This window comes from Galleria mellonella, unplaced genomic scaffold (assembly GCF_026898425.1).
Source record: "Galleria mellonella isolate WM207_F2 unplaced genomic scaffold, CSIRO_AGI_GalMel_v1 utg184, whole genome shotgun sequence".
Taxonomy (NCBI): domain Eukaryota; kingdom Metazoa; phylum Arthropoda; class Insecta; order Lepidoptera; family Pyralidae; genus Galleria; species Galleria mellonella.
In genome coordinates, this window is record NW_026442025.1 from 6,579,917 (window position 1) to 6,607,504 (window position 27,588).

Here is a 27,588-nt window from a genome sequence, read left to right on the forward strand (position 1 = left end):
TTTGTTAACTCCGTCAATTTTACACCAATTTAGATTTTTTTTTATCTGAAATAATGTACTTATAGATTGATTCTATAGAAATTTTATCAAACTTGTATCAATAGTTTAGTTTTAAATCAAAATTACTGATATTGTCACAATTGAAGTCTGTTTTTGTGTGGGACACAATTATTTAATGTTGAATAGTACGACATGAAGATTTATTCCAGTAGCTTCAACCAACGAATCAAGTAATTTTTACTCGATGTTATATTGTTTATAATTGTTATAATTATTAACATTAAATATCTAACTGAAATATTACATTGTATGTACATTTCAAATTCTTAAACAAATAGCCAAACCACAAAATGATAACTAAACGACTTTACTTAATTCAAAACAAGATTAACTAACAAAGTAATCTAAAAAACAAACACGACACCGTAACGTGTACCGTATAAATATTATTTGATACATGACAAATGCTTTAAACAGTATTATAATAATTTACCCCATCTAATCGATTGCATGATCAATATGTATCGATTAGTTATCGTGGCCTAAAGCGGTAGTCGATTAAATTAATCGATACTTTTTATTGCAATCAACAATTTCACGTCTGTTGTCACCGTTACCACTTGAAAATTCCGACAAAAGTCATTTATAATCTCGTTTATTTCCATATTGAATTTCATATATCTCGGGCCACCATACCTCATGGTAACAGTGACCATTAGTTAAAACTATTTGTATGGTAAACACCGTACAACCTACCGCTCGTGTTATACGAAGAAAATTATTTAATTAAAGACCCCCTATCGATTATATTGATTATTCATTTGTTTCACATGCCTGCACTTATGGATTTTAGAACCAATGTAAGTTGATCCCTCGGAACGGTCTCTATTTTTCTGAAACAGACTGCGTTTGTTAAACCCGGGCGAAGCCAGCAGACTTCAGAGAGGCCTATTTGTTTTGTTTATAGTTTAGCTTCATAACGAAATATAATAAGTTGTAATTTGTTGACTTTCTCACATAACGCGTTGTCAACGGGTGGCGCGCTGTTAAACGCATGTAAATTTGTCGATATCTGAAGCGTTGTACGTAAAATAATACACTATGGATCCAATTATTCTTTGAATTAACCACAAATGTTAGAAATTTATGAGCTTCAGATGAAATTTGAATGTATAATGTGGCTATATAAGAAAAATAAATGGATACGTTATTAACAAATATTATATACTTTAATGTCACTATGAAATCCTCAGAATCCTTTTCAGAAAATGTTTTATTAGTAAATTTGACCATACTTATCTTATACTATTGTAAAATATGTATAAATAATTATATTTTTTTATACCGCCATCGAGTATCTCTGCTAAAAGGTTGACTGGTGAAGAATACTTAGAGAATGAAGTCCACCTTTTGCGTCGCATTTAGTCGGTCAATTAAGTTTAAATAAATATTTTTTTCAAAAAAAGGGTAGAAAAACGACATTTTTATTATTAATAAATTACAATGTTTGTATGAAATATTATATATTTCATACAAACATTGTAATTTATTAATTTAAACTACATATACATATAATAAAAAAGAAAATAAGAACGAGAATATCAGAGGAAGAATAAAACTAGTGATAGAAAAATTAAGGAGATATGATATGGACACGTGATGACCAGGAATGAGGAGTATGTAACAAGAAAGGTATTAAGTATTAATATGAATAGCTATAAGGGTAGAGGATGGCCTAAAAAGACATGGATGGATTGTGTGAAAGATGGGATTGAAAGTGGAAATGGCTGCGAATAGAGAATAGTGAAAAAGAAAAACATATTATGCCGTCGCGAAAATAACAACTTACTTATCCTTCGGGCTATGTCAGCCACTTTAGTTTTTTTGCAGATATCCTCGTTTTGAATTCTATCACACAAAGAAACTCTGATCATAGACCTCTCTATAGCTTGCTGAATATTTTTACAGTAGTTTTAATTATATTTCTATGATTAATTTGTAATTATTATTACATTTTAGTAGAAACATATATAATCGTATTTATTTTCCAATGCGTAACAACAAAGTTAAATCCTTTCATTTAACAAAATAATAACTGGGCAAAATAACCGGAAGAGGTGCGACGCCATTACCGGAAGCCCGTCCAGACGGGAAATAGATTTTTGAAAGTTCCCATCAATTGAAAAACTCATTCTGTTTCCATTTTGTTCGTAACCCGGTCGAATTGGGCGCTAACGTGCCGACATAATTACGTATAGTTACAGATATACAATATTTTCAACGGACTTCAAAAAAGAAGGAGACTCTCAATTCGGCTGTATTTTTTGTGTTTGTCACCTGATAACTTCGTCATTTAGAAACTGATTTGGAACATTCTTTTTTTTTAAATAGTATACTTTTTTTTAGGTTGGTCCCATAGACATATTCTCAAAATAGATACATATAGACAAAGTATCAATATTATTATTTCTACGTGATGCAAAGGGTTTCCTTGCTGATTTGGTGAATCTTGAATTCATTCAAAGATGCTTGCTTTACTTTAAAGGGAATAAGCAATATTACCCATTTCTATTGTAACGATAATTATTGTATTATCATAAAAAAATATAAAAGACAAAGTAATCATATTACAGGTATTTTTTGGTAAACTTAAAAGCGAATTATTACAATACCAAGTTCAAATCCACCCGTTACTTCATCATCATCATATCAGCCTTTAACTGTTCACTGCTGTATATAGCCTCCCCAATAAGGGTTTTTCCCGTAGTTGCCACGCTTGGCAGGCGAATTGCTAACCGCAGTTAAAATTTGGAGATGTTTTAAGAGGGACGCTGCTACCTATCCCTCATCCTCCCTTAATTACCTCTTATTACACTCACGGCAAAGGAAGGGATGGCCTACTTTTTTTCTAGAATCTAATACATACTGTGTAATAATTATATATAAAGCCATTAGTTACAAACAGACATACAAATAAAAAGTCATACACTCGATAGCCGTTTAATTACAAAGAACCACTGAACAAAGAGTCTTCGTATTTAATACAGTCATAAAATATGTTGAAATTTTGCAATCCCATACACGGTTGGCCCTTAAAATAAAAATAAACGGTTAATGGACGCAATTGGGAGTAATGTGGATGTCATCGGCGTAGAACAATCGCTTTGTATGCGCCGACGCCGCGCCGGCATCACTCTTACTACTGGTTTGTATTGTATTTTCTAGTATTCTTTTTATAATGGCCTATTGTCCCATATTATTATGGTATACCAGTTGTCCCATATCTTATATATACTATTTAATAATAGTAAGATGTAATGTTATATTAAATTAGTTTTACATATTTGTCACAGAATACACCAGAGGGAGACTTTGTACAAAAGTCGATAGCTTGGGTACCTCTGCTCCATTCGTGTTTCAACCGTAAAGTAGTTATGTTTGCATGGCTGTATTTCAGTTTGAAGGGTGGGAGATGGCGTGAATTTACAGGGTACAGAGGAATAACACCTGAGTCCTCAGGAATAGTAGCGCATGCGGGGTATCATGGGCGAAACAGTATACTCTGTTATGTCCATGGTACTGCTCATATCTATAGGCGACGGTTACCAGTTTCCATCAGGTGGGCTGTCAGCTTGTTTGCCATTCTAAGTAGTATAAAAAAATTATGATTTAAAAAATAAATACATAAAAATGTAATTTTCACATTTTTATAACACGTGTATTAATATTATTATATTTAAAATATAATAATAATATATAAATAATTTAATATTTTGTATTAAAAAGACTATATACTAAATTATATGAAATATTTGGATATAATATATAAGTATCATTAAATTCACGATGAATCCGTTACATTTCATTTTAATATTATATCTACTGATAACTTGTTTTATAAAATATTCAATGGTTATTAAGTACCTACATACTTTTTTCTTAAAACTTATTACCATATTTTGTTTAAGTCGGAAAAAAATAAAAATCTTGTTAACTTTAAAAAATGTTGTAATTTATTGCAATTTCCGTAAAAAAAGATTTTATTTATTTATTAAATATTATAATTAAATTGTGGTCTGCATGAAAAAACCGACTTCAATTGTGGCAAAAAGTGTGATTTTGATTTAAAAACTAGACTACTACCAATATGGATATTTTTTTTATGGAACTAATCTGTAAATACATCCTTTCAGTTAAAAAAATAATTTTGAATTTTTTTTTATATCTGTTACCTCATGACTCCGTAATTATGAAGTAACAAACATTAAAAAAAACATACAAACAAATTGAGAACCTCTTTCTTTTTGAAGTCGGTTTAAAATATAAACGTCACACATTTTTTCCTAATTTATTTTTTAACACATGTATATGGTGAAATTAATGTGATATTCTTCTGAACAGTGAACGTTTAGTAGGGGTTTGGTCGCGTCTCAGCCTGACCGTGCCCAGATAAAGATTTGGTTTAATTAATAAAGGTACGGCCAGATAGGGTGATATTTTGACCAGGCAGGTGGGAACCCGTATTATTAGATTAAGTGCTGAGTTCACTAGATATATATTAATAAAGTTTAGCAGCTGAGTTGAAAGAAAAAACGAACAGAATCCCTTATTGTGATTATACAGATTATACAGACGCCAGTCTCACTATTATATATATATATATATATATATATATATATATATATATATATATATATATATATATATAAAAAATGATAAAAACAGTAAATATTAATGAGAACTGATAAAAGGCAACCTTTTCGCTAAGCAATCTGTTCCAGAACTCTCCTCTTTCAACCTTTGACACTGAGAAAGACACTTTAGAGAAAAAGACAAAGGGTAGATAGATGGCGCACTATATATATACTATCGTATACAAACATATATATGCCGTGCCGTATGGTGTCGGCATAAAATAGCTCTTTCTTTCCCGTGGGTGTTACAAGTAGTGACTAAAAAAACCATTAAGGTCATGAAAAGTCTAACTGCGATTGCCAACTCGCCTGCCAAGTGTGACAGCTACTGACAAACTCCCCTCCTTGAAGGCCTATGTTTAGCAGTGGACAACACCATACACTATACCACGCATACAAAGTTGTGGACTATAACTAGTATATAAACATTGTACTTACAGCAATTTAAAATGGCAATAATTAAAACTTTCATGTCAGTGTAACACGATAGGACGAAAAATACATCACCATAACTTTAACATAACAGCATTCCGTCCGAAATATTCCGTGCATGTCAACAAACAAACAGTAAACGTAATTATACCCTGTTTGTATTACATTAAGCTGTATTAATACTAATAAAATTTTACAATACACCGTAACCCAAATACTGCAGAAAGCAATAAAATGCCGCGTTGGTACTTATTTGGCACCTCTCAGAATTAAGCAATCTCTTATAATGTAACCTCCCTTTTAAGAAACAATGGGATAACGAAGTATTATATTATAAAAGATTTTATATATTTTTTATATCTGCTGTACCCATGATTCCGTTTACGTGTATCTCATCATTTTATCGTTATTTCATCATCGTATATTTTATCCAATTTTGAGTGCCAAGCACACCGGTAACCCACTTGATGATAATAATCATCGTTTATTGACATGAATAACGCCATATAAATCAGAGAATATAATGCAATGACTATGATAACCCTAAAATAGTATGGTTTGTTAAGATGTGCCTTTCTTACAAATTAATAGTAAAATTTATAATTGTAAAATTAACTTCAAAAAAACATCAACTGTGTTACTTGGTTATTCTATTTACCGCTGAAAATTGGTTTTTCTCTTATGCCAGTGTATGTTAAAGTTTTATGGAAATATTATGTTAAATTTATTGTAAAATATATCAATAATCTCTCTTATAAAATAAAGAATCTATAGATATTCCTTCAGTTCTGATTCTTATTAGCATAGATAAAAAAAAACAAATAAATATTACAATAATAAAATAAAACTCTATATAGTCTAGATTATTAACAAATATAAAAAAAAAACACATTTTAATATGTCATCAACAGTTTACCTCGTAAATTTGTTCTCTATTTAAAAAAACTTGTCTCGACCCACATAGATAATTTATAGTTTGAATAAATCCTTTTGTATACAAATACCATATTATTATGGATCTAGATCAATTTTGAACAAAAAATCTTTAGAAATAGTTTGTTCTAAATTAATATAAATGTTAATAATTACATAATGGTGTCTCAATCGGTCGTCTTATTCGATTCAATTTTGACATTGTTTTGTTTATTAAACTATTGTTCATTAAAACAATACTATTCGTATATAGAAATTGCAAAATTGCACACAGGCCAATTGTGGCTTAATGACTGGTGCTATAAGCGTTAATCGTTGAAATAGTGTTTGGTGTAAGATATAAGAAGGCGCGATATAATGAAACTAGACAAGTCTACTCGCGCTTTAATATACAACTAATATGTATTTATATTTTGGACAAATATATATACAAAATTCTGATTTATTGTTACATTTGATTGTTTTATTACAAATTAGCTTTATTTTGCTAAATTATTGGATGAATTGGACTTTAAAATTCGATTAATCCAAAAACTGAAGCTGCATCTGGCTCGTTTAATTCATATATATAGTAAAGAATAGAAAAGGTATATAATATATCTATGTTTCAATAATTCAACATTTTGAGAAATATTGTTATTATTATTATTAACTTGTCTTTTTTTTTTCAAAGCAAAAACTGCTGAATATCACCTTTATGTCGCATTTTCTCGTTTTATTAGACCTGTAGTTAAAGACATTATATTACATAATTCTATTAAGCATTTGCGCAAATCTTCAACCAATCGAGTTTATTCAAGAGTAATTTAACGTTCTAATAGAAAAAGTATTGATGTATTAATGTTTAATCAACCAAAACATCAAATAGTCATCTGGTACTTTTTAAAGAGCTAGTTTGGTAGAGGTCATTGGCACGGATTCTCTCTGCCTGTGCTGCAAGGAATTTGGCGTAATGATAGATAGATTGATATTAATGGCTGGATTTACCATAGAGAATATATTAAAAAAGTACACAGATACCTTTTCTATACTAAAAACGTTAATATACAAAAATCCGTTCCCACACTCTATAGTACGCTATGAGCTTATCACGTGTACCGTCAACTTAATCGTTAAAATAAATCTTGGTACGATAATGCCGACTAACGAGTGACGATACAATGCCGCGACAATCGCTGGCGGGCCCTTTCATCTTGACACTTTGTCTTTTATACTGACGTCGACGTGCACTGGTCGGCTTGTTTTATTCCCTTCAAAATATTTGTAATTAATTGGATACGTTCAATAGAATCTTTTTTGAATACGTTGCTGCAGGATTCTGTGTACGTAAATTTATGTTTGTTAATATATACGAGTAATAAATATATATTTTTTTTTGTAATTTTACAAATATATAAATACAAGTATCATATACTAAATACCGTGTGGTCCTCGCATAGAATAGGCCACCCGTTCCTATCCAGTGGGTGTCACGAGCCGATTAAGGAAGGGCGAGCGATGGGTAACAGCGTCCCTCTTAAAACATCTCTAAAGCCTGACTGCGGTTGCCAATCCACCTGCCGAGTTTGGCAACTACTGGAAAATCCTCCTAAGGGGAGGACTTATGTTCAGCAGTGGACAGTTAAGGGCTAACATGATGATACAAATTGGTGCTCCTTTAAATATCATAATATATTATATATTTGTATAGCAGTTGTAAAAAAGATGTAAAGCGAATGGTTCTAAAATTTGAGCTTATCTTTGAAAGAGATATCTTCCAATCAACCTAATGCAATGAGAAAAGAAATAACTAACGGGTAATCTAGTGCAGGATTGCCGTGTATAAGATTTAAAAAAAAAGAAATAATTATAATACGAATTAACAGTGAGGGAGAAACACTGCAACACTTAATTTGTGGCTGCAGCCCATTGATACTTAAACAGTATATGTATCTTTGGAAAATACACTTTTGTTCAGAGAAGATAAAAAAACATCGCTACAAATACATCTTAATAGGCGAACACAAGGAAAGGTCGCAGTGTCGCAGACTTTTATGCCTGAAAATGCCCGTCTTTCAATAATAATATAATATAAATTACATAGAATACTAATGAGTCAAACATACATAAATTACAAATAAATAAATATAAATAAATAATGACAGTATGTACAGAATTAAATAGTATATATCTATGAATATACAGAAATGAATACATAGTATTAAGTATTGTTATATACAAAAAATCATTTTTAATTTTCTTTTCTGTAATTTAATTATGCAGCATGCCCCTACAACATAGGGTTCTTCAAAAGGGAGGTAAAGAGGTTTCTTCAGGGTCGGCAACGCACGCGTAATACCTCTGGTATTGCAGGCTACGGTAACCACTTACCATCAGATGGGCCATATGCTTGTTTGCCACCTCAGTGGTATAAAAAAAATTGTTCAATATTATGTATGCTTTATTGACATTTTAATTATTATTATGTAGGTACGAGTATATATGAAATGTGGGTAATATTAGTATTATTTATTGTATTAAATATACTTTGTGAAATTAATATTATTTATTAAAATGTAATTAAATTACAGTTAGGGTTCAACAATAAAAATATGAACTAGCTCGTAAGTCGTATATTTAACGAGTAACCTACCATTTCACGTCGTCGCCGCTACATGCGTTATTGGTTTATCGGATGCCTCGGTAATCTGCGAATTTCACCAAAGCGGCGGCTGCTTTGTTACCGCGGGCGATTTTTTTACGATTTTTTAAAATTATCTCCATTCGAGAATCGATTGTGGCGCGATCAGAATCCACACGGTAAATCTCAAAGGGCTTGAGTGATCGAAGAAATGAGTAATTTTTATTACTGCGATTACTACAATTGGCTAACAATTGAACGTTTGCCGATGGGAACGGAAGAACAAATCAATTAAATTGCATGTCAGTAATGACAAAATGTGTGAAAATAACTATTGTAATACTACCATATCATTTTATTGTTTCACATTTTAGCAATAAATTAAATTTTAACGTAATATCTACCGAATTAACTTACGTGTAATTAATTAGATCAAAAAAGCTCAACTAATTTCGGAATCAATTCGCGACCCTTAATCATAAACGACTGTGATGCGAGCACAAGCCTGAATAGATTTCAATCATTCATTCTTTCAAAGTCAACTAAAGTAATTGTTTATTTTATATATGTATTAGAGACTAGTTACGACCGTGACTTCGCCTGTTTGTTCGAAATAAAAAGCAACATATATTTCTCTTTATTATTATATAATATATGTGTTATTATTGTGTATGTAATTAACTATTCACTGATGAACATAAGCATTTCTTTTATAAGGAAAGTTTTGCTATTAGTTGCCACGCTTGGCAGGCGGATTGGTAACCGTAATTGGGCTATGGTGATGTTTTAAGAGGGACTGGATCGAATGATGGGCTGTTGCCCATCCCTCGAGATCTTCTCTCTTACAACACCTATGTTTCTATGTTATACCTATATCACTTATAAAATATTATATTTATTCTTGCTGTTATTGGTTTCAGGTGCTGATCTGAGTTTTGTTTGGGCAATCCTCGGGATGAGTTAGAAAAAGGTAACATTTATTTATTTATATTTTATATAATCAGGTTTTAAAAAAATATTTTTGTAATATACCTACCTACATAAGCTACAGTAACGGTTTACCATCTGACGGACTGATATATTGTATATATATACAGTCTGCATATACAGATGCTTTTTGGTAAACTTAACAGCAAATTATTACAATACCAAGTTTCAGATCCATCCGATACTCCATCATCGTTATCGTATCAGCCTTTAACTGTCCACTGCTGAACATGAGCCTCCCTCTTGAAGGATTTTGTCAGTAGTTGCCACGCTTGGCAGACGGATTGGCAACCGCACTTAGGCTTTGGAAATGTTAAAGAGGGACGCTGCTGGCCATCCCTCGTCCTCCTTAGTTGCCTCTTACGATACCCAAGATAAGGAAAGAAAGGTGTGACCTATTCTATGCCAGGAATACACGGCAAATATTTTATATCTACTTTTTTTTTATGTTAATCATGTAGACGAAGTCGCAGGAAGAAAGTAATAACAATTATATTAAAATATCTGTTTCGTCATCCGTCCATCCGACATTCTATCCACATAATAAAATACGACTATATTACGTGTAAAACAACAAAGTCATTTGATAACATTCTATTCTGATTGCTTGTTACTTCATTTTTATTACAGTATCATTTATTTTCTGCTACAGTACCTATTTAACCAATTTTTAAGACCTATCACGCTTAGTCTTGTTTTAATTATGAGAGTTCAAGTTACAATGGTCGTATCTAGTAAGAAAGCTGTAAGATAGTTTTCTTTATATCTTAATAAGAAATTTACGATTGTTCCTCCGTCGATCAGAAGTCGATAATTGTTACTAAATATACTGTAGACGTATGCTATTTATTATTTAATTTGTGGTGTAAAATGAACAGTTATTGTGTGTGTTTTCTCATGTAGATAATTACAGTAGTAATATAATTATTATATATGTTTTTTTATGACTGTTAAAAAAAAACGATACCCCATCCGCATTATTAATAAACAATAGCGGGGTATCAGTGAAGGATGATAGGTGAGGGTGAAGTAATCATATAAGTATAAATCTTTTTTATACCAATTGAGGTGGCAAACAAGCGTATGGCCCACCTGATGGCAAGCAATTACCGTAGACAATGAGCCCTTGTAATACCAGGCACATTACACGCGCGTTGCCGACTCTGAAAAAAATCTCTTTAGCCCTTTTTTGAAGAATCTTATGCTGTCGTCTTAATGCTGTAGTCTCTTGCAAAAACTCGACAAGGAACTCATTCCACATAAATCAATAGGTATCCAAAAAAAAATTTAAAAAATACAAAATAGAAAAAAGGAAAGTCGCTTCCACGACTGTCTATGCTAAATCAGTCATCGCTTACTATTTCTAAATCAGACAACAAATGTTGATACTATATACTTACGTGTATTACTGTTATTTATATATTTTTATAAGTTCATATGTGTAATTTGTATCCACGCGAAACCTGGTCGGGTTACTAGTATGACAAAAAACAGACGTGCAACATAAATAATGCACCTAATTAATAACATACATTTATTAAAATGCTAATTAAGTATAAATGAAAACCGAATAGATCGAAAAAATACTAATCACATTAGGTAAAACCGCAAGACATTAGCTAAAATTCCAGTATAAAGTTTCGAAGTCAAAGAACTAACTGAATAGTGATGGGAGAGTAAAACAAAAATACCGGTAAATGCCGATACGTATCGGTAACAGATCTTTGGCCATTTGCTAATGACTACACCGCACGCTTTTGTGGAGATTCCTCTAAAAATGCGAACTTTGGAATCGATAAGTAAAAATGTGGTGCAAGATAGAAATAACTAGAAATGACCCGTCTTTATTTTCCTCCAATAGACATTTTTTTCTATTTTAATTGTATAATACATATTTTAATTTTGATATATATATATATATATATATATATATATATATATATATATATATATATATATATATATATATATTTACTTTGTCCTATTAAAAGTGAAGCGAAGGCGAATCGTAAAACACCATGCGTTGTCAACCCAAACTTTTCGTAATTTCACAGAGGTCAACGACATCGTGGCCAGACCAAATGTCGCCCATCGGCCTTCGTGAGAATCCGAAAGATATGTCGATTCTAAACTTGCTGCATTAGCATAATCGTGTTCTAGCTCTATAAATTTCTGGACTTAAGTGCCTCTAACATGTTCGTTGGCCACACTTGCCACACTATACTCCGTGCTTAGTAGCACGGTGTGTATGACAGTTGATATTTTGGCATTTTCAATGTAAACAAACATTACTGAGTTAACTTTATAAAGTTAATATTTACAATGCTAAATATAATGATATATATAATAACTTTATTCATAATATTTCGAACAATATATATTAACAAAGTCGCTTCCCGTCGTCTGTACGCTTAGATCTTTTAACTACACAACAAAGTTTAATACGGTTTACATCAATAGATAGAGTGATTCAAGAGAAAGGTTTATGTGTATAGGTTAATATTGTTTTTAGTTAATTTGTTGAATAAATCAAATCGACTGAGAGTTTTCATTGAAAATACTAAAATCTTAATAATCAGTATCATTTTTTTTTAAGGGAAAAACAAAGAGTTTTCATTCATTCATTGTGAAAGAATAAAAAAAATCTTTTATATGTCGCTCTTAGGGATAAGGTCGCCCATTGTTTTTTCATTGTGATTATTTCTTGTAATTATTTATATTTATAATAAGTTTACTATTGTAATCTTTTAGAGGAAACAATAAAGATCTATCTATATGATATATTTATTCTTGTTTATTAAGACTATAAAATATTCAGCGTTGGCATTCCATAATATATTATATTGAACTAATATTTGTTGCTTTCCAAAATCAACTATCATTTTAGTAATCTTGAAGGACGAGTTTTTGTTTAGTTTTCAACACACCTGTTTGCTTATTATTATTTTTTTTAATTTCCAGATGCAAAACTATATTTTCAATTCTAAGAATAATATTATGCTAATTTGTCAATACATATGATAATACAATCTTTTATAACGGTAAGCTGTATGAGATTTGATATCGTTTTACAATTTTCACAATGTCCAAGTGTTATATATCGCATCATTTTATTCAATATTACCGTAATAATATTTCTCTTGAGCGAACTACATAATTTTTGATTTGTGATTAAATTATGAAATTTTTGTGTCTGATTAGTTCCAATTTTAATTCAAATAAAATTTTCACTCTTTTAATTATGAACTTATAATAATATGTAAAAAAATATTATAATAATATTTTTTTACATATTTTATTTATAAATTTATTTCATTATTTAATGGGCTAAAATTAAATTATGTAAAAAGAGAGATGCACGAATACTAGGAGAATTATACAAACCTATGCCACTAATATAATAAATAATTAATATAATTTTGTATATCTCCCAATGCATATTTCAATCTTAAAATAGCCCTTACTTATCCAAATTCATTACATTTTTCATGAATAAGTATGTATGTATAATAATTTACCGATTAATTTGATACACTCAAAATATAAATATTTAAAGACAGAATATTTTATTATAAGAAAAATATTATCCGATATGCATTAATATCCCTATTAAATATAATAATTAATCACAGTTAAATTATTAGGCATATTTTTTATATCAATATTATTATTTTTTATATTAAAATACATTTTTTTGTGACCGTTAAACGCATAATATTATAAACGAAGTTTAAAATGCTAAATAATTCATTAAAAAGTTCATAAATATAATAATTTTGCATTTTATGATGTCATACTAGAAGCGGCCTTGAGGCCACATCCTTGAGTCTGGTCGTTTGTCACAAAAGACAGTTAGTTAGTCTAGAAAATACACTAAAATTAACATAATGAATAAAATATTATATTAACGGGATTTTGATCGAATTGCCACAATGTCTGAGACACATCTCATTTGGGTTATAATACCAGTATCTATATTGTATTTTATAGAGTATAGTAAAATTTTGTTTTTTATGCAAAATAGTAAATAGCAAATAGTAAATTTTTAAGCTATTTGATAAAAAAATATAATATTATGTTTTACTAACAAGCCCCGAATTCAATTGTGGCAAAACCAGTTATTTTGATTTAAAAACTAAATTACTGAAACGATTTTGATAAAATTTCTATGGGACCAATCTGTAAGTATTATATATCTATTGAGATAAAAAAAGAATCGAAAATCTATTAACTAGAAAACAAAATACAAGCATATTATACATTTCATATATGTATAATCAGAAATACGATTAAATCATATGTATATTGTAATTTAACAGATTTAATTATTTTATTTTCACTGCTTCTCAGAGACAAAAGAGATGGTAAAATTATAGGGTTGTACCTGAACTCGTTTGAAAATATTTTAGTCTATGGTCAAACACTACTCTTACATATTGGCGGTAGGCTTTCTTTGTGAATTATTGCGGGTTCCGTATACAGACTGGGGCTCACCCGCGTCAATACCTTAATGGCAAGCCATGTTTCCAAGTGAGGAACACTAAAAAGTAAAAAATAGGGGTGGTCTGGGAAATAGGGAAGCTATTGAAGTAAGATTTAGCATTACACGTTCCGTTCCAATAATACTGATAACATCCACTTTTTTAGGTAATACAGGGGGCAAATAAGCATGCGGCTCGCCTGATGGTAAGTGACTACCAGAATTCTTCGAACTATTATTTCTTGCGAGTCATATTTGATAATAATAGGACAATAATATTTTTTTTATCATATTGTAATAAGATAATACAACCAAGATGGAAGTTAATGTGGAAATGACCGTGAATAGCGAAAAATAGAAAAAAAAATGTATTACGGCGACCCCAAATAAATAAGAGCAGAAGAGAATGACTTAAAAATTAAAGATTGAACAAATTTTAAGTATGAAAAGGTTTTTATATTAAAAAATCAATAACTGTTAATATTCCATATTAATATATAATATCAAGAGATTGAAAAGATAAGAAAAAAAAACTAATTATAATAGTTTAATGGTGTGAAGTTCATGAATAGTACATAGATTAATATAATCATTAAATTATTTTTTTCCAATAAATCAGCCAAAATTATCTTAATGGTGTTAAATATTATTCATTATAAGCCAATTAAATGTTTAAAATATATTTTGAATACTTATCGCCAACCCTACTTCGCTTTTTAAAGATAAGTGATGTGACCTAACCCGTAAATCTTTATTTTAAAATAAATTAAAATTTCACACCGATCGAGAGATAAACGTTGCCAAAAACTAATATCAATTTACAAAATAGACTAGAAAGGGTAAACCGAAACATATCTTAAGAGCTGCTTGAAATTTTTATTCGTATTTATACAATCTTGACCATTTAGACTTGACCTCTGAACGTCCTTTACGAAACTCCAACAAGATAATATTTTGATAGAATCGTGAGCGGGAATAGTTCAAGTAGAACTGGAGGCAGTACATCACTACTTTTCGAAGGGGTTTGGAATTTACAACCCTTTGGCTGCAGATTTATGTAGCGTTCGCAGGGTTAACCCTCACATGCAGAAAAGATCGTGTTTCTTTATTTTATAAATGACATACTAAAATAGAAAGCAAATGCGCCTCTATTTGAGGGTGGCCAGATAATTTGTATCTGACAGTTTTTGTTTTATTGTTTTACTATTTTTGTACTAAAAAATTAATACTTAAAATTGATATAATAGTTACGTCAACTTAAAGTGGTTGTTCTTGGGCTTTGACAGAAGCTTAAAATTCCATACAAAATTTTTTACAATTGTTCTATAAAGTGCAATACTAATAAATAAGTTTCCTTTATTTCTAAATACGAGTAGTATTTAGGTATAAAGGAAACTTATAAAATAAAAAAAGATTGCTATTACGATAAGACCGCCTTTTGTACTTTTATATATATATTTTAATTTGTACTTTATGCTACTGAATTTTACTTACATTTTCTAATTATCATTGTTTCTTTTGGTTTTAGGTTTTTTTATACAAGCTGATAACCTACCTGATAGAAAGTAGTAATCATCGCCTATAGACAAGAGCAGTACCATGGACATAACAGAGAATACTTTTACGCCCATGATACCTCCATGCGTTGCCATTTCTGAGGATTAAGGTGTTATGCCTCTTTACCATGTAAATTCACTGCCATATTCCACTATTGAAATCGAAATACAGCCATGCAAACACAATTACTTCACGGTAGAAATACGAATTGGACAGAGGTACCCAAGCAAACCACTTTTGTGCAAAGTTTCCCTCTGGTATTGGTGTAATAAAGAGTTAAATAATAAAAATAAATAACTGTATCTTACTAAATACTATTGTAATTATTTATTCTATGACTCTGCGATCTAAAACTTTAATTATAATAATAACTGTAGTATTTATTCCACTGTTAATCATACGAAAAATAATTATCAAAATCGGTACAAATAAAGCAAGATATCGCATAACACACACACATACACACACACATACACACACTCACAAAAACACAAATAGGAGAATTAAATACCTCCATTTTAAATCCACATAAAATTCCTTGTATCTACCTCATTTTATAAGCACTAAACCTATTTGAAATTTAGTATTCGAATCATTACACTGGCGTGCATTAAAACGTTCCATATCTAGACTCATTACGTCCCTACCGTGCCCAGACCGGGAGCATGTTCCCCGTATCGATGTCAGTTAATTTTCCACCAAGTGTAATTACCGCGTTTCGCTTTGTTTTTGCTACTAACTTTATTTGCATAGTGGAGCAAGAGAACGTATCTCGTTCGATGCAACAATGAATTCCATGGAGACGAATTAATTACTGTAACAATAAATATTTTTACATATTTTTTTAATTAAAGAATGTATCTTTAGCAAAATGGGATAGTTTATTAATTTTATTGTTAAAAGTTTTATAAGCACACATTATATTTTAATATTTTACACACTGTTATGTGTAAAATGTATACGTGACTTTACATATTTAAATTTATAATTTTATGTACACAAAAGTCTTTTAAATTAACATTTCGATTTCAATATAGCTCTTAATGTAGCTCCCAGTAGTCATTTAAATAATAGAGAAAATTTATCTTTCATTAATTTTTTAAATAGTAATTATATCTACTTTTATAATATTATACTTAATATGAAATAAATTTCCCCATAATCCCAGATATTATGATTTAAAAACATAATTAATTGAACAAACTTTTACCTGTAGGCTTTTTCATATAAATAAAATTGTAACAAAGTTTTAAATTGTAAAAAACCGATCAGGTATAATACGAAATTGTAGAATATTACAAAAACTAAAAAAAATATTCTTGAAAAAAGAACAACTTGTATCTGTACAAACAGAATTACACAAGTACAAAATCCAACCGGTGTGGTCCCGGCACAGAATAGGGCACCTATTTCATTCCCGTTCGTGTCGTAAGAGGCAACTAAGGGGACTTAAAGGTCGAAGGATAGGCAGCAGCGTCCCTATTTAAATATCACCAAACCCTAATATAGTTGCCAACCCGCATACCAAATGTGGCAAATATTGTCAAAACCCTCTAATAGGAGGAAGCCTAAGTTCAGCAGTAGACAATTGACGGCTGATATGATGATGATCAAAAATATTTTTACAATATTCACATTTATAATTAATTAATTAACCTTTTAGATTTTAATAGTAATGAGTCAACTCCACAGATTGCTGTGTTCCAATCTAAAACTCCAGAATAAGCTAATAGAGACATTGTTCGTTCCTTCGTTAGCTGGATCAAGATGCGCCCGCGCGTGCATCCCGGGGGGCCGGTTTGTATGCGCACGCGCATCCACCATGATTTTGTGTTAGGTATATTACATTTTTAAGGTTTTGCCAAAAAAATAATGTTGCTATGTTTTATTCAATGAAGCGGTCACTTAAATTATTTCAATTTCAAATTTAATATAAAAGTAGAACAAACACTATATTCACACATAGTGAACTAACACAAATTAGGGGGGGGAGGTTGTTAGTAATGCGAACTACTAGTAACATTGCTAGCAATATACCCTGTAAGGTCGACCTCCACCGGCGACAGTCCGCCCTGGAAAACACGGTGCTGAATTCCAGGTGTATCCATCACGATGACTGACCTGCCTTTTTATTCTCACCTCTCACCCTCATTGATGCCACGCACCTACTGTTTCATTATCATCCATTAAAAAAAAACTCAAAACTTTACGATAATAAAGATAAAAATAATATACAACTGAAATGAGAACCTCCTTTTTGAAGTCGGTTGAAAATTTATAAGTAAAATTTAGCCCATCAAAGAAATCGAACCCGGAATGATTCACCGCTGTAACACAACACGGTCCGTTCATTACATACATTTTCATTCTATTTCAGTACAATTTTGTAACTCGCCGCAGTTTCATACAAACAACACGGCGATAATCGTATTTCGCCTCATTATCTTTCTTTATACGTGGTTTAGACGTTAAATATTGTGTTTAGATGTCAACTCGCCGTTTTTAGATCGTCAGTTCGAATCCTGTGACGATAAATTGTTTTATTTTAGTTATAATGTCGTTATCATAATGTACATTAGATTTTTAGGCGTTGACGTTCTTTCAACGAAAGCTTCTTTTGATAGAAAGAGACAGAGAATATGCTTTAAATCCACTGTACAATTTATATATAAAATAAAAATCTTTAATATTATAAATGTGAAAGTGAGTTTGTTTGTTTGTTACCTATTGGTTCATTAATGACTCAAACAATCACTATGAAATTTGATATACAAGTATTACTCGTATATAGGATGGAGAATCACATAGGCTTTTTTATCTTTTCACTTTTTATCCCAGTCAGTAAACGTATCCTAGTTATCTGGACAAAGTCTTGGATAAAGCTAGTATTAATATATATTTATTTAAGAGCGTCGCATGGTAACTCACACGTACACACTCGTGTGTATGTGTGTTTATATGTGTATGTATGTGTGTGAGTGTGTGCAAAATATGTTTGTTTTGTAAATAAATATATAATATAACGACGGTACAAGGCAAACGTTCTCGAGGTAAATCACCAACGCGATGGACTGACCTCATCAAAACGGCCACACAGCAGTCTATTGTGGAATGCTCTCGCTCGGCGGCGAACAGAAGTAGATGGAGACATATTGCAAGGACCTCAATCGCGAAGGAAAGCCTCATTGATGATCCACTATCATTGTGAAAACCACGACCACTCTGTCAAGAGTGTACTATTGAAGAGAGAGGTATTATAAAACAAGTTTTTACAATAATTATTCGTTTTAGGGAAAACAACAACCATTAATATTGTATGATCATGTAATCACCATAGACTAGTCTAAAACTCTCTACGTCTCTTCCCGTATCTAAATTTACAGATCTAACTTCAATAAAATTTTCAAACATATCTGAGCTTTGAGATAACGTTCCAATACTTCCAATATCCTCTACATGACCTACTTTTAAGAACTTAAATGTTCACTTACTTGGGATTTAGTGATCTTTATACCTATCCTAAGTATTACAGACATAGATATAAATTTCAATAGACGAGCTACGTGATGGAGTACAAAATTGCTTCGCGCCAATGATGATCCCAAGGGGAAAGGGATTGTTAGTAATGGGGACTTGTAGCCCTATTGCTAGCAATATACCCTATCAAGTCGACCTCCATGCGGTTCCCTCTAGAAACCGTCTTAGTTAATTCTTGTGGAATTCGTCACAATGATTTATCTGACCTGCTTTCATCCTCACTTATCTGTTATTGGTACTTCGTCAACGCACAGGCGGGGTACCATTCCATTATTGTAGGTTTTTTCTTTTGGTTGATGACAATAGAATCGTAACCCCGCCTGCGATAACGGTTTACGCTAGCGAGGCTCCAGTGAGGAATGATAGGTGAGGTTGAAAAGATTGGTCAGTTAGCCCATCGTGATGAATGCACTTGGAATTGAGCACGTTGGTTTCTAGGAGGAACCACGTGGAGGTCGACCTTATCGGGTATATGACTAATTGTAGGTTATTTAAAAAATATGTTAATAAAAATCTATGTGGGTAGGTGTGGTCTATGATCTTGTTACAGGTGTTTACTTGATGCTCCTAACCTATACATAAAAGAACAATCAAAACATGGCGCAGTAGGTAGGATAATATATTTCAAAGTTCCTTATAAGAATAATAATAAAGTTTCACAAATAAATAAGTGACAAAGTGTACTTCTGATAAGTAGTTGTGAAGTATGGAAGCAAAATTGCATCCGCCTCAACCTTTTCGTTTCGAAAATAAACTACATATAAACATTTTAAATAAAAAAAAAAACAATATAGTTCCTGTACACGCTCATTAGATTATTGACATTTGACATAACATTTGGCTTATTTAAAAAAGGAAGTTTTCTTAATTTGCTTGGCTTTGGATTCTTTGAATTGTGCCTTCTAAATGCCCATTATCTGATTTCATAATGTATCCTGTAAACCAAATTATTATTGTGATGGTATAGGAAAGAAAACAAATACCGTAATATAATATACTTTACATGTACATTTTTGCTCTTAAAATAATCTATTAAAAGTACCTATTTTTTATTCCAGTTAATGGAGACTTAATATAAATATAATAACGTATTTTTTTTTTAATTTAAACAATATTTTAGAAAAGATTTTATGTCAATGAAAAGTTTTTGAAACATTACTGCAATTGATTTAATGGTAAAACAGTTTTTATTTACTTGCGTCGTCTATTTTATTTAAGTCTGTGACTTCAAATATACATGCGTTCAAAATAAACTTTAACTGAAAGTATGTACATTAAGTAGGTTTTTTTAAGAAAAAAGTTATCTATATTCGTTGAAATAAGGTACTTTATGAGGATATCATATCAAACATTGTGTTTGCAATGGATAAAAAAATTTATAGGATTTTGTTTGAACATTTTTCACAGCGTTGTGCTACAAATACTGAATAACTTTAACAGTATTTATTTAACGATATGAAAGCTTATATTACTTTATTTCTTTTTATTTAGTAAAATATGACGATAAATCAAGTAAAGCAATGTTGAGTGTGGTCATTTCTTGGATGGGTGGTCGTCTAAGTAATTAACTTCGACGAAAATAAAAGTTATTAATGTTCAAACTAAACTAGCATTGTCATGGATGAAGATAAGTATCATAATTAAATTATGTTATACAAAAACTAACTTCGATTGTGGCACTTTTGATTTAAAAATTAAACTACTAACCCAAGTTTGATTTTATTTATTTAAGCATAAATTTCTCACTTCCCTTTACTTCAGTTTCCCAAAACGTATGGTGAACCATAGGTTAATGTTACAAACTTAAAAAATTCTATGGGACTATGTGTAATTACGGGTATATTCTTTCAAATAAAAAAAAATCCAAATCCGTTTACGTCGAGATTATGAGATAATACACATAAAAATTATACGATCGATCTGAAAACCTCCTTGTTTTTGAAGTCTATCGAAAACAGTTTTAAAACTACGAAGTAAAATGTTTTAGTATAAAAACTGTTGTTTATTTATTTATTTATTCTTTATTGCATAGCATTAAACTCGCCATTTATACAAAAACTTTGTACAAATGGCGAGATTAATGTTATATGTCATTCTTTACCAACTAATCATTATGTATAAGTTATGTACATAATATTTCTTTATATAAATATTTTATATATATACAAAATATTTTAAGATAATTCAAAAATATTATCTCTATTAAATTTTCATCGTATCCTTATTATAAATTAAAAAAAAAAATACACGTGCATCCATAAATTACTCAATTAGTGAAGCAATTACGACAAAAAGCAACATAAAAATTACTCTCAAAAGCGAATGAACGATTGATGTATGAAGCTAAATGTGAAGTGTATGAAGAGTTATATACAGGGTGGCAAAATTTTGCGGTACGACTCTGTGTCTACTTATTGATGTTAAATTTTTCATGAGATGATTATATATATTATTTTTGTTACTTTAAAAAAATTTTGCAGAAGATTAGAAAACTATTATACTTGTCTTCTATTTAGAATTAATTTTAAGATATCCTGTAATATATGAAATATCTTAAGTGACGTACATAAGTATAGTGATATTATATATACACATAAAAAAATATCATATTATATATATAATATCAAATTTGGTGTATATGTAATAACATTTATGATGATGAAGAATCTAGACTAATTTCTTCCCAGTTACATTACGAAATCGAGGATAAATACAAAATAAATTAAACAATATGAGGAACGAAGCCACGAGTTAAACTTAGTTTAACATAAACTGTGACTAACATTAAAAAAGAAACGCGAGTCCTTAATTGAGCCACAATGACATGGGAGGGATAAAACACTCGGATGTACCGAAATAGATGGAATAACAAACAGATGTTGAGATTGTAAAAAGTTTCATATAACGGGTTGTAAAGGGATACTCACACGATATTACGTGCCAGTATTATTCTAAACTGATAAATATTTAATACTAATAATTCGATTTTAATAAAAAAATGTGCGTAAACAAATACTTTCAAGAAACTGTTAACTTAACTGTAAAAAGCGAGTGATTTATATGTAAAGTAGATTTCCATAAGTTCTTTCAAAGAAAATTATAGAAATATATACAGGTCTTTATATTTATCCATATATAAATGTAATATATTAGGCTATAAATGAATAAATAATATAGAGAACTAATGCGTTGCATGTTAATAGCCACGGTTGGGGGGAAAGGGATTGTTAGTAATGGAGACTGAGAATCCCATTACTAGCAATATATCCAACCAGGTCGACCTCCTCGCGGTTCTCCCTGGAAACTATCATAGTTAATTCCTGATGAATTCATCATGATGGGCTAACTGGCCTATTTTCATTCTCATCTATCACCCTTCACTGGTGCTCCGCCAGCGTATCCCGTTAGCGCAGGCGGGGTTACCATACCATTTTCACCAAAAAAAAAAAAAATTGCCACGGTTGTGATAGAATAGAATAGAATAGAATAGAAATCATTTATTCAAATAAACTTACATTGAAGCACTTTTGAAAAGTCATTACATTTTTTTTAATTTACCGCTCGTTCGGAAAGCTGTCTCATCACAAGAAGAACGAGCAAGAAACTTGCGTGATGCTCTTTTAAATAATTTTATTATTATTTTACATTTTTAAGTTTAATTGTGTGAATACAAACCACCAATTAGCACTAATTCAATTAAATACTCAAAAAGAAAAAAAAAATTGAATACATAACCAACTGGTTAAACAATTAATAAGAGGAAATCAGTCATAGTGATTAGAGCAGACCAGTCCCTACAAGCAGCACCCGTTCACGAGTATGACGGATGAGCCAGCCATCACTGCGCTCGACCATATTTTAGGGAGCCCAATGACCCGGCCCACCACGCCGCCACAAGTCTGGACATTTTAGTGAGCATGACTACTCAAAACACTAGACCACGTCAAAGCTACTCACAATTGCCATCTGATAGTTATAGTATTCACATTTTACATAAGAATGCAAGCGGCAATTAATACAAAAAACCGCTACGCTTTCATATTTCTAAAATTAATCAATTAAATCAAGAAAGCAATGAGAAAATAAAATTATAACGTTGTATGCTAATAAACTAATTATTTACTTGATATGTTGTCATCTATGAATTCGTCTATCCTGTAATAGGCTTTCTTACATAAAAATTGTTTAATATAAGATTTGAATTGCCTCTCTGTCAGATTTAATGCAGATTCCGGCAGTTTATTATAAAATCTTATGCAATTACCATAGAATGAATTACTGATTTTGTGCAGACGGCATTTAGGTAAAATAAGCTTATTTATATTGCGTAAGTTTCTACTTGTACAGTCTTTGAGTTTTTTAAAACTCGCTAAGTTCTTCCGTGTATACATAATATTTTCATAAATGTATTGTGAAGTAACTGTGAGGATATTTGAGTCTTTAAAGCACTGACGTAATGACTCTCTTGAACCCATACCATAAATAGAACGTATGGCTCTCTTTTGTAAAACAAATATAGTATTTATATCGGCTGCTTTACCCCACAGCAGTATGCCATAAGACATTATGCTATGGAAATAACTAAAATATACAAGTTTAGCCGTCGCCACGTCTGTTAATTGCCTAATTCTTCTAATTGCATATGCAGCAGAACTGAGTCTACTGGCCAATTTTGAAATATGGGGCCCCCATTGTAATTTCGAGTCCACTGTTATACCTAAAAAAACTGTATCATTAACAAAATTTACTATTTCGTCATTAAGCAATAACTGTGTATTTATTAGTCTTACATTAGGAAGTGTAAATTTTATACACTTTGTTTTGCTGGAATTTAATAATAGGTTATTACATGTAAACCAATTTAATATTGCAGACATAGCACAATTTACATCGTCTAATTGATTACTTTAACGTCCAATTTTAAACACTAACGAAGTATCATCCGCAAACAGCACTATATCTGCAATTTTCTCTACCATAAAGGGAAGGTCATTTATGTAGATTAAAAAGAGAAAGGGGCCTAAGATTGACCCTTGTGGAACGCCCATCTTAATATTAGCTCCCTTAGATTTTACACCGTCAATATCTACAGTTTGAACCCTATCCTCTAAATAAGTTCTCATTAATTTTAGATCATTATCTCTTATACCATAATGTTCGAGCTTGTACAAAAGCGTTTTATGATCCACACAATCAAATGCCTTTGATAGGTCACAAAAAACTCCGAGTGCATCCTGTGACCTCTCCCAAGATTCGAAAATATGTGTCATTAGCGCAACACCTGCGTCAGTGGTAGACTTGCCGGCGGTGAAACCATATTGCTGACTGTGAAGCAGTCCGTTAACCCTGAAGTGATGTAACATTTGATTTAACATTATCTTTTCAAACACCTTACTTAGAACTGGCAAAATAGATATAGGTCTATAGTTCCCTGGCTCAAATTTATCTCCTGATTTAAATAGTGGGATTAATTTGCTAAATTTCATTAAATGTGGAAAAACGCCATTATCAATACATTTATTAAAAATAGTGGCTAGATATGGAGCAACAATATCTATGAAAGAACTAACTACTTTTACAGACATGCCCCAAAGGTCTTCCGTATTTTTTAAATTTAGCTGTTTGAATATTTTTATGATATGAAAGGGGCTAACATGTGAAAATTTAAATCTTAAAGAACAACAACCGATATTAGTCTCTAGTAATTTTTTTGCTCGAGATTGAGATGAGTCCAGAGAAGATGTAATATCAATCGGAATATTAGCAAAAAAATCTTCAAAAATATTAACTACATCTTTTGTTGTTGTTATTAATTTATTATCATAATTTAATGTAAATTGATTACAGGCTATTTTAGATCTTCCAGTTTCTTTATTTATAATGCTCCAGATGGTTTTAATTTTGTCAGAAGACTGCTTAATTTGTTTATTAAAATAATTAGACTTAGCCATAATACAAACTTTTTCAAAAATTTTAGAATAATTTTTTACATAAGTGGTGAATTTGTCATCAAATCGATATTTTTTTTGATCGTATAAATCAAACAAAATATTTCTACTTTTAAGTATTCCTACTGTTGCCCATTCCGTGAATTTAGATTTAACATGAACTTCTTTTTTCTTGAAAAATTGTTCATATTCTCCGGATAAAATATTAATTAGCTTGGTGTAAAGATAATCAGGATTATTACTAGATTGTAACAGCAAATCCAATTTATTTTTAATCGCGCTTTTGTATTTATTAATATTGTAAACGTTTATTTGTCTTTTTGATTTTTTATTATTGTTGACTTTATTGATTTGACTGCTAAACTTAACAACTTGACCACAGTGATCTGAAGGAAGTTTATTTATTATGAATTTTTCTGTATACTCGCAGTTACAAAAAACATTGTCAAGACAAGTAGCAGACGTGGCAGTTACACGAGTGGGTTCATGAAAGACATGACATAAATCAAATGACTGAAATAAACTAATAATTTTTGTACATGTGGGTGTGTTACAAAGAATATCAACGTTAAAATCTCCACATACAATAATTTTTTTAATACTATTAAATACTTTTTTTAAAATATCCTCCATCACCCCTTCAAAAACATTGTAATCACTATTAGGAGGCCTGTACACACATATAAGGATATAATTTTCTAGTTCTATACAAGATAATTCTATACAACACTCAATAGAAAGTCTAACAATGTCAGCACGTTCCTTTACTTTAATATTATTTCTTGCAATTATCATAGACCCGCCTCTGTTAACTGACTTTCTATTGAAGCAGCTGACAACGTTATAATTATTTAAATTGAACATCATATTGCTTTCTTTAAGCCAATGTTCTGTGAAACAGACAATATCAATATTATACTTTTCTAAAAATAATTGTATAATTAACTCGCTGCCGGGAAAACTTTGTATGTTCTGATGAACAATTATTAATTCTGATTGCTTTCCCTTTGTCTTTGTGAGCAGTTTAAATCTGCAGTCATAGTACTTATGTCACAAATATTAATAGAATTATCTGTTATGTCAGCATTTTTATGTTTAAGTTTACCATGTAAACTGTTCATGTAGTCAATATTATAAGCCACTAAAGTGGCTATTTTATTTTTAGATGATTTAGAAAGATACATTGTATCTTTTGTCAAATAAAAATCACTAATAAAACTATTAGTATCAAAAAATGTCAAAATGTCACTATGACGACATGTCAATGTATGTAATAAGTTATTCAGGTAATGTACCTTACTGTTAATTTTTTTATGAAGATGTCTATTTGTGTAAGGAAAAGCGCACAATACAATCTTATACACATTTAATTGTAATAAATATTCAATTCCTTTAATTACATCCTGCCTATTTAATTGAATACTATTACCAAAAAATAACACAATTGTGGTCATATTGTTCATTTTCGTAGACTTAATTTTATTTATTATTTGTGTAAATGATGCTTCTGGCATGCAGTAGTTTAATAAATCACCCTTAAGATGATACTTCAATATAGACCCAAAGTTACAGCCTATTCTGTCAGAGAACACCATTGTGCTACTCTTAGGGTTACAGTCACTGGCACAAACACCCTGAACTTCATTTTCCAGCACAGTTACAACTGAATTATTATTTGATATATTTGTGTGATTACATGTACAATGCTTAGTCAACGACTCAAAACGGTCAGCATTGTATTTACTGACATCAATCAGATCATCCATTGCTAAAATATGCTCCTGGATTTGTTTCTGAGAGATAATATACTTTGTATTTAAATCATGAAGCGAAGATTCTAAACTATTGATTTTTGAAGTTAGGTAGTCTGTATCAATGTCATATAACTTTTGGCTTTCCACTAACTTATTATTACACTTATTAATGTAATCATGCAATTTTAAATTATTCAAAGTGGTTTTTTTCAATAATTGTCCCTTTTTGCAACGCTTATTTAATATATTCCGATTCTTAATTATAAACTTTTTTAGTTTTAAATATGATGAGTACATAAGTGTTATAAGTGTTTTCTTTTAATATCGATATGTTGGGTTACATACAACACTTTACTAATGCTCGATCTATTTTGAACGTATATCTCTATCTACGATCTATTTTTATTAGAAAAGACTTAAAAACAATGATAGGGACAATAATGGACAATTGCCCCTTAAACAAACATAAACAATAGGAGCCACAACAACCTTCTATGTTGAGGCTGTTTTGACGCAGAAATGGTTGTTCACGTAACCCTGGAATGTGTAGCTGAGGCTCTACAACATTTAGAATCCTTGGAACAGTGAAGTCGCTCCGTGAGGCCTATGAAGATCCCAGGAAGCTTCTGTGCTTTTGGGAGCTTGA

At 30.7% G+C, this 27,588-nt stretch overlaps 1 protein-coding gene across 1 annotated transcript in view; it reads left to right on the forward strand.

Moving 5' to 3' along the window:
• The window catches only part of LOC113512018 (transcription factor SOX-5), a 388,866-nt gene that overhangs the window by 111,526 nt on the left and 249,752 nt on the right, over nt 1–27,588 (forward strand). The window contains exon 2 of the mRNA XM_031909143.2: nt 9,600–9,649. The gene's annotated coding sequence lies outside the window, so the exon portion shown is untranslated. The remainder of the gene's footprint in view (nt 1–9,599; nt 9,650–27,588) is intronic.